At 40.3% G+C, this 7,377-nt stretch overlaps 2 non-coding genes across 2 annotated transcripts; both read right to left on the bottom strand.

Annotated features, from left to right (window-relative positions):
* Nucleotides 1–816: 816 nt before the first annotated feature.
* LOC126063397 (U1 spliceosomal RNA) lies at nt 817–977 on the bottom strand. Its single transcript, XR_007514337.1, has one exon. It is a non-coding gene; the product is annotated as a U1 spliceosomal RNA (small nuclear RNA).
* A 1,165-nt stretch (nt 978–2,142) lies between these two features.
* LOC126063393 (U1 spliceosomal RNA) lies at nt 2,143–2,306 on the bottom strand. Its single transcript, XR_007514333.1, has one exon. It is a non-coding gene; the product is annotated as a U1 spliceosomal RNA (small nuclear RNA).
* Between the last annotated feature and the right edge of the window lie 5,071 nt (nt 2,307–7,377).

Below are 7,377 nucleotides of genomic sequence, written 5' to 3'. Positions count from 1 at the left end.
TTCTTTTCAGTACAGTGATTCTGTGTATTCTTTCTATCTTCTTTTGATGTTTCCTGTGTCGTTCAATATTTTCCCCATAGAATCCTTCAATATTGCAACAAGAGGCTTGAATTTTTTCTTCAGTTCTTTCAGCTTGAGAAATGCCGAGTGTGTTCTTCCCTTTTGGCTTTCTAACTTTAGGTCTTTGCACATTTCATTATAATACTTCTGTCTTCTCAAGCTGCCCTTTGAAATCAGTTGTTCAGCTCTTTTCATCATTTTTCCATCACTTTGGATACTCTACATTCAAGAGCAAGCTTCAGAGTCTCTTCTGACATACACTTTGGTCTTTTCTTTCTTGTCTTTTTAATGACCTTTTGCTTTCTTCAAGGAGCCCTGGTGGTGAAGTGGTTAAAGTGCTCCACTGCTAACTGAAAGGTCAGTGGTTGGAAACCACCAGCAGCTCTGTGGGAAAAAGATGTAGCAGTCTGCGTTTGTAAAGATTCACAGGCTTGGAAACCGTATGGGGTCACTATGAGTCAGAACTGACTCAATGGCAGTGGATTTGCTCTCTTCATGTATGATGTCCTTCTACAACTCGTCTGGTCTTCGGTTATTAACGTTCAATGCATCAGATCTATTCTTGCAATGGTCTCTAAATTCATGTGGGATATACTCAAGGTTGTACTTCAGCTCTAGTGGCCTTGTTTTAATTTTCTTCAGCTTCAACTTGAACCTGCATATGAGCAATTGATAGTCTGTTCCATGGTCGGCCTCTGGTTTATTCTAATTATATTGAGCTTCTCCGTCATCTCTTTCCACAAATGCAGTCGATCTGATTTGAACATGCAGACACTCCCCACTACCACAAATTATGCAGTTGAATTTCCCACATTTGGGGAAATAACAGGGGTCAGCACATCCGGTGTGTAATGGAGGAAGCTAACCCTGGGAAAATTACCTTTGTGATCATGGTATCTCCCCTGTCAGGTAAGTATGAGTTGATTTCCTTGCCTGGCAACTGCACCCTTAGTGTCAAACCACTCAATAAGGTCATTCTCTTCACACAAACTCTAGATCTTCACTTACAAAATAGACTTCTCCAAACTGAAAGACTAAGACAATAATGTTTTGGATACTTGAATACTTACTAGAAACTTAAGAAATTCATGTACAGGGTGAACAAGGACAGTAACCACTGTGCTCATCTACATACTCCCAGTCCCCTTTCGTGATATCATTTTACGGCTCCTGATAAACTTATCTGCTTTGTTAATGTGACAGGCTGAAAAATGGCCCACCAAAAATGTCCTCATCCTAATTCCAGGAACCGGAGAATGTTACTTTATCTGGCAGAAGGGATTTTGCAGATGTGATTAAAGATTTTGAAGTGGGGAGATTATTCGGGTGGGCCCAATGATGTCACAGAATCCTTAAAGAGAGAGGTAGGAGGGTCTGAGAAATACAGAATGCTAGAACATAAGAGACGTCTGCAAGAAGATGTTACCCCACTGGCTTTGAAGATGGAGGACAGGGCCACGAGTCAAGGAATGTAGGTAACCTCTACCACCAAAAACTGGCTGCCCTAGATTCCAACTCATGGTGACCCCATGTAGATCACCAAGGCCTTTCTTCTGAGGCATCTTGGGATGGACAGCCTACTTTAAGTAGCTGAGCACTTAACCATTTGCATCTCCCAGGAGCCTAGCCAACTTCTAAAACCCAAAATCAAACTCTTTACCATCAGGCACGTAAAACTGCCTAGACTATAATTTTTACTGCAGCAGACTGACACATCTTTCTGCCACGGAGTGGCTGGTGAGCTTCAGCTAGTCCAGTGTTTAAACTACAGCTGCCTTCAGACAAATTATGGAAGGAGAAGAGAAGGTGGCTGATTTGCCTCTAAAGCACCCAAAAGAATTACATCCACATTTTGACCTTTAGGCCTCTGAATGATAACATAAAACTACCCCTGCTTTAAACCAGTATAAACTGACATGGGCCTGCTTCTAAAAGCATTTGAGAAAAGTATAAATGCTAAAAGAAAAAAAGAAAATTTTCTTCAAAACAAAAAGAACGCCAAGAAACAAACCACTGAAAATAAAGAGGACAAGCCACAGTAGTACAAGAAGATAGCCTCAACCTGTTTTTAAAACGACAAACCAGGGGATAGCGCGAACGCAGTCCCCCACTACCACAAATTATGCAGTCGAGTTTCCCACATTTGGGGAAATCGCAGGGGTCAGCACATCCGGAGTGCAATGGATGAGCCTCGCCCTGGGAAAACCACCTTCGTGATCATGGTATCTCCCCTGCCAGGTAAGTATGAGTGGGGGTTTTTGCCTTGCATCTTACCCTCGGATTCAAACCACCTTACAGATAGGATTATTCTCCTCATGAGGGCTCTAAATTCCTCTCATTTCTGGGTAAAAATTCCTATAGTATAGTAACCATACAGGAACATTTTGTATATCTGGCTATTACCAAAATCCTAAGAAATACATACCAAGTGTAAGCATGACCAGCAGTCACTTCGCTTTATCTACATATTCCCCACCCCTTTTGTGATGTCATTCAGAGTGTCCATCTTTTCCTATTTGGTCATGCTATTCAAATAAAACTCAAAGGTAAAGACGCTCTATAGATTTAAACGCAAACAACTTAAATTAGCTCCTGCCCTCAAGAACTTGGTGCTAATGACGTCACTCTCAGACGCAGTCCATTAAGCCGTTACCCACATAACCTGAATGTGCACGTCTTAAAAGACACAACTTGGCAAGGCTACGTTAGAAAATCCAGTCTACGTATTGCTAAAAATAGGTTCAGTCAGTGCAAAGCCTCAAGCATAAATACAAAATGCTCTTTCACACATGCAGCAAATAATCGCCCTTACGTGAAAGATCATTTGCACAAACACTAATTCTAATTTTGAACGAAGCTAACCAGAGGAAAAAGCACGGAGTGTGCCCCCCCCCCCCCACAGAAAGGATGCAATCGAGTTTCCTGCATTTGGGGGAAAAGCTGGGGTTAGCACAATCGGAGTGTAATGGATGAGCCTCAACTTTGGAGACCATCTTTGTGATTGAGATCAGGGTACCTCCTCCCCACTCCTGGCCCCTCTAGCAGTAAGTTGTGTTTCCGCGTGTCTTACACCCGTTGGTCCTCAACACTACGTGCATAAAAAAAAAATGCATAGATAGGATCATTTGTCTGCTTTTTCACAGGTGTCTATGAAATCGAGAGCAAAACCACTGGAGAATCCATTCTACAAGAAAGCACTTACTAAGACTTCAAAAAGATCAAATTCTGTCTCAGGGAAGGGTTAACAACTTACATATTCCACACCACATCATAAAAGTTACAACCTTCTCAACCTCCTCCTTCCTTTCTCACTGTAAACTGTAGTTTCTAAATTTATCAGTGTTCTTCAATTGTCCCTTCAGCATCATAAAAAAAAAAAAATTTTTTTTTTTTCCTGAACCCAAAAACCCAAACCCACGCCCGCTGCATCAGCTCTGACTCATGGCCACCCCATGTGTTACAGAGCAGAACTGCTCCACAGGGTTTCTTGTCTGAAATCTCCACTGAAGTAGATCACCAGGACTTTTTCCCATGGCACAGCTTGGTAAGCTGAACCACCGACCTTTATGTGAGCAGTCCAGTGCAAACTGTTTATGCAACCCAGGGACCTTAGAACCAACCACCAGGGACACTGGAATCACGGTATTTCCCAAATCTTTTCATCTTACAGAAGGGCTCTTTCGATATTCTCTGCCAATACAAATTAGTCAGAATTTTTCTATCTTTAAAATGGGAAGAAATGTGCTGTTTAAAAAATCTTATTAGAGATTAACAAGTAACAACTGAGAACACAGAGGTTTCTGAGACGGGGAGAGAAAGAAATATTGTGGCAGGGTGGGGAGATTCTGTGATATGAGCAGAAACTATTCCTCAAATTGGACTTCTGACAGTCTGTGATCAGTTTGATTTTTATATACTTTCTCCCCCAAAGTATCAAGTTTATATACATACATACACACACACACATACATATATAGGTACGTATGCATATATAAAACATCTACATTTTCTTTTGTGAAATAAAAGATATCTTGAAATCTGGTTGGGAGCCACTCAAATATGGGGAAAAAAGGCCGTGTCTGTAAATCAGACTACTATTACCACCAAACAACTCTTAAATTCAAAATTCCGTTTCAAAAAGATTATGACTAGCAATGCATTCTTAAATTGATAACACAAAACCCTCACAGGGCCTATAGCATTCAAAATGCCCAGTTCCAACATTCCACAAGAACTTAATTTTTACTGGCCTACTAATCAAAATATCCATTCAAGAGAATCTGCCTTAGCGCAAAAAGAGCTGTCTTTCACTCTCTCATGGCTTATGAAGGTTAGGAAAAACATTAGTGCTGTAACCCTTAAAGGAGCCCTGCAGACCTTAATATCCTTTGAGGAGAGCCACTACATTCCTTTACATTAGAAAAATATAAGGAAACATGTCTGTTAAATATTAACATAAGTTAGTAAACCTGTTCGAAAAGTAGAGACCCTTCTTAGTTCATTCTACAAAGATTGCGGAACTCTTGCTAAACCAAAGCAGACACAATGATAATTGCTTATAAGCAAAAATGTAAAACTATCAACTAAATCTACAAAAATTTCCTAAACTGAATCCAGTAGGACGTTAAAGAACATACACAATGACTAAATAGGTTTTATACCAGGAATATAGGACCTAAGTACATAAAAAAGTTTAGTATATAATAACCAGTTGCCGTCGAGTTGACTCCGATTCATGGTGACCTCATGTGTGCCAGAGTAGAACTGTGCTCCACAGGGTTTTCGATGGCTGATTTTTCATAAGTAGATTGCCAGACCTTTCTTCTGAGGTCCCTCTGGGAAGATCTGAACCATCAACTTTTCTGTAAGCAGCCTAGTGCTTAACCATTTGTCCCACCCACAAACTTGAGTATATGATAAAGCTAGCATTTAATATAGGTGGGAAAAAGGACTGCTTATTGCATAGGGTAACAAAAAACTGGCTCATCACTGGAAAGAAGGAAAAAATTCCTACATCCTACTCGGAAAGCGTGGCGGTGTGGTGGTTAAGTGCTATGGCTGCTAACCAAAAGGTTGGCAGTTCGAATCCACCAGGCACTCCTCGGAAACTCTATGGGGCAGTTCTACTCTGTCCTATAGGGTCGCTATGAGTTGCAATTGACTCGATGGCCCTGGGTTTTGTGTTTTTGGACCTCCTACTTTAAGGATCCCTGGTGGTGCAACGGTTAAGCGCTTGGCTGCTGACTGAAAGCTTGGCAGCTCGAACCTAACAGGTGGCTTTGAGGGTGAAAGACCTGACAATCTACCTCCATAAAGATTACAGCCAAGAAATCCCTATGGGTCAATTCTACTGTCACATAGGGTCGGCATTAATCAGAATTGACTGGATGGCACGTAATAACACCACCTCCTACCTTACACAAAAGATATGTATATTCAAGTGTAAATAATAAACCATGCAAGTTGTAGAGAGAAAAAATAAACTTGTGTCCATCAAAGAACATTAACAAGGAAGTGAAAAAACCCAGCATGAGAGAAAACATTTGGAAATCATATATCTGATAAGGTCCTAACATTCAAAACATGTATTTTTAAAACTCAACAGCAAAAAGACGACCCAATCAAAAAATGGGCATGAAAATATCTTGTTATTTGAATACTTAGAGTCCTACAGACATTAACAGCAATAGTTGCTTTATTATATCCACATAGCAACAAATGTCAGAACACAATACTGGATAATGATCCTGATAGATTATAGGCTCCATGAGCGCAGAGACTCTGTTTGCCCCATCATTTGATGCATACCTACCATTTCATAAATATTCGATCTTGCTTCAATGATCACAATCTTCAATGTGCTAATCTTAAATGGAGACCACTGTACTATTCACAGTATTATTGTGAGAATCAAATTAAATAAAAAGAAACTTTATTTTGGCACTTTTACAATTGTAGGAATTTTAAAAATGTCTCGGTATTAGCACTCTGCTGAGCTACGTGTTCAATCACAAGTTATTCAATTTAATACACAATTAGAATGTTTCTAAATGGAGAAAAACACTAAGATTTATTATGTACCTTTTCTGCGCCAAGTACTTTTCATTTATTAATTTAATCTTTCCAACAATCCCATGAAATGCAGTCTTCATCCAGGTGAGGAAACTGAGTACCTTGCTAAACGTCACATGGTAGCTTTCAGAGATGCGATTCAAATCCAAAGCCCACGCTAGTTAGCTTACCGGTAACAGTGTCACTCAAATTTTCTCATCAAGAAATCCCAAATTGCAAAGGAAAACAACATATCCCCTAGGGGTTTTGAGAGACTACTGAAGTAGCTTGAGCTGTCTCTGTAGTCTTACACGTATCTTAAAATCTATTTTTATATTGTACTTCTATTCTGCAATATATTAATGCAGGCTTCATATAAAACATTTTAAGTGATTTATCAGTTAAATTATTCAACTCTTCCCGCCCTAAAAAATATGAGAGTAAAAATGACACGGCAGAAAGGTGCATCTTCCACACTTATCCCACAGCTTTGTTTAGTTCCTGGTGCATGGCCTCATAAACCTGGATCCTAGCTTGAAAACATGACTACAGACCAAACTGCATTAAATAAATCTTTAGAATGACGATGAAAATGACAATCATTACAGCAACTCAAGGCCAGAATAAGTATTAGTAACTAACACCTAACTAGATAGCCACAGATAGTCTGACTAGTTACTTAACCCTCCATTGTCAAGGAAAGAAAATTGTAAATATCATCAGTTCCACTGAGTTTGACCAAACTGAAGAGCTATCCTTGAATGTGACCATCTCTTCACCCAAGGACCTGGTTGCTTTATAAGCATGAGCCTGAATTCTCTCTGTGGACAATATTTATATGATGTCCACTGAGTGCCCAAATGTGGACCATAATAGAAGCTGTGTACGGGGCAGACAAGTCGCATTTTGCCCAGTCCCACCAGATTTTCCAGGCCCTAGAAAACGAAACGAGGTCCAAACACTTCTCGCATCTCCCCGCCGCCCCCCCCCCCGCCCCCGCCCCACCAGGGGCTCACAATTTGAAGAGGCAGCTCAGGGTAGTAAAAAGAATAAAACCCACAGCCGTTTAGTTGATTTCGACTCACGGGTCTGAATTTTGGCTTCAAAAAAGCTGCGCTCTGAGCTCCCATGTCCATATCTTCCTTATGGCGTGGTTATGAGCATTTGAAAAGTGAGCGATTTGCTTAAGTGCTCAACCTGCTGTTTCTTTCCTTAGGTTTTATCTAAGGGTTCTGATTTGCAATATTTAGGGAGTTCATTTAAGCT

Source organism: Elephas maximus, chromosome 19 (genome assembly GCF_024166365.1).
Source record: "Elephas maximus indicus isolate mEleMax1 chromosome 19, mEleMax1 primary haplotype, whole genome shotgun sequence".
In the NCBI taxonomy this organism is placed as follows: domain Eukaryota; kingdom Metazoa; phylum Chordata; class Mammalia; order Proboscidea; family Elephantidae; genus Elephas; species Elephas maximus.
This window is presented reverse-complemented; position numbering and strand designations above follow the sequence as displayed.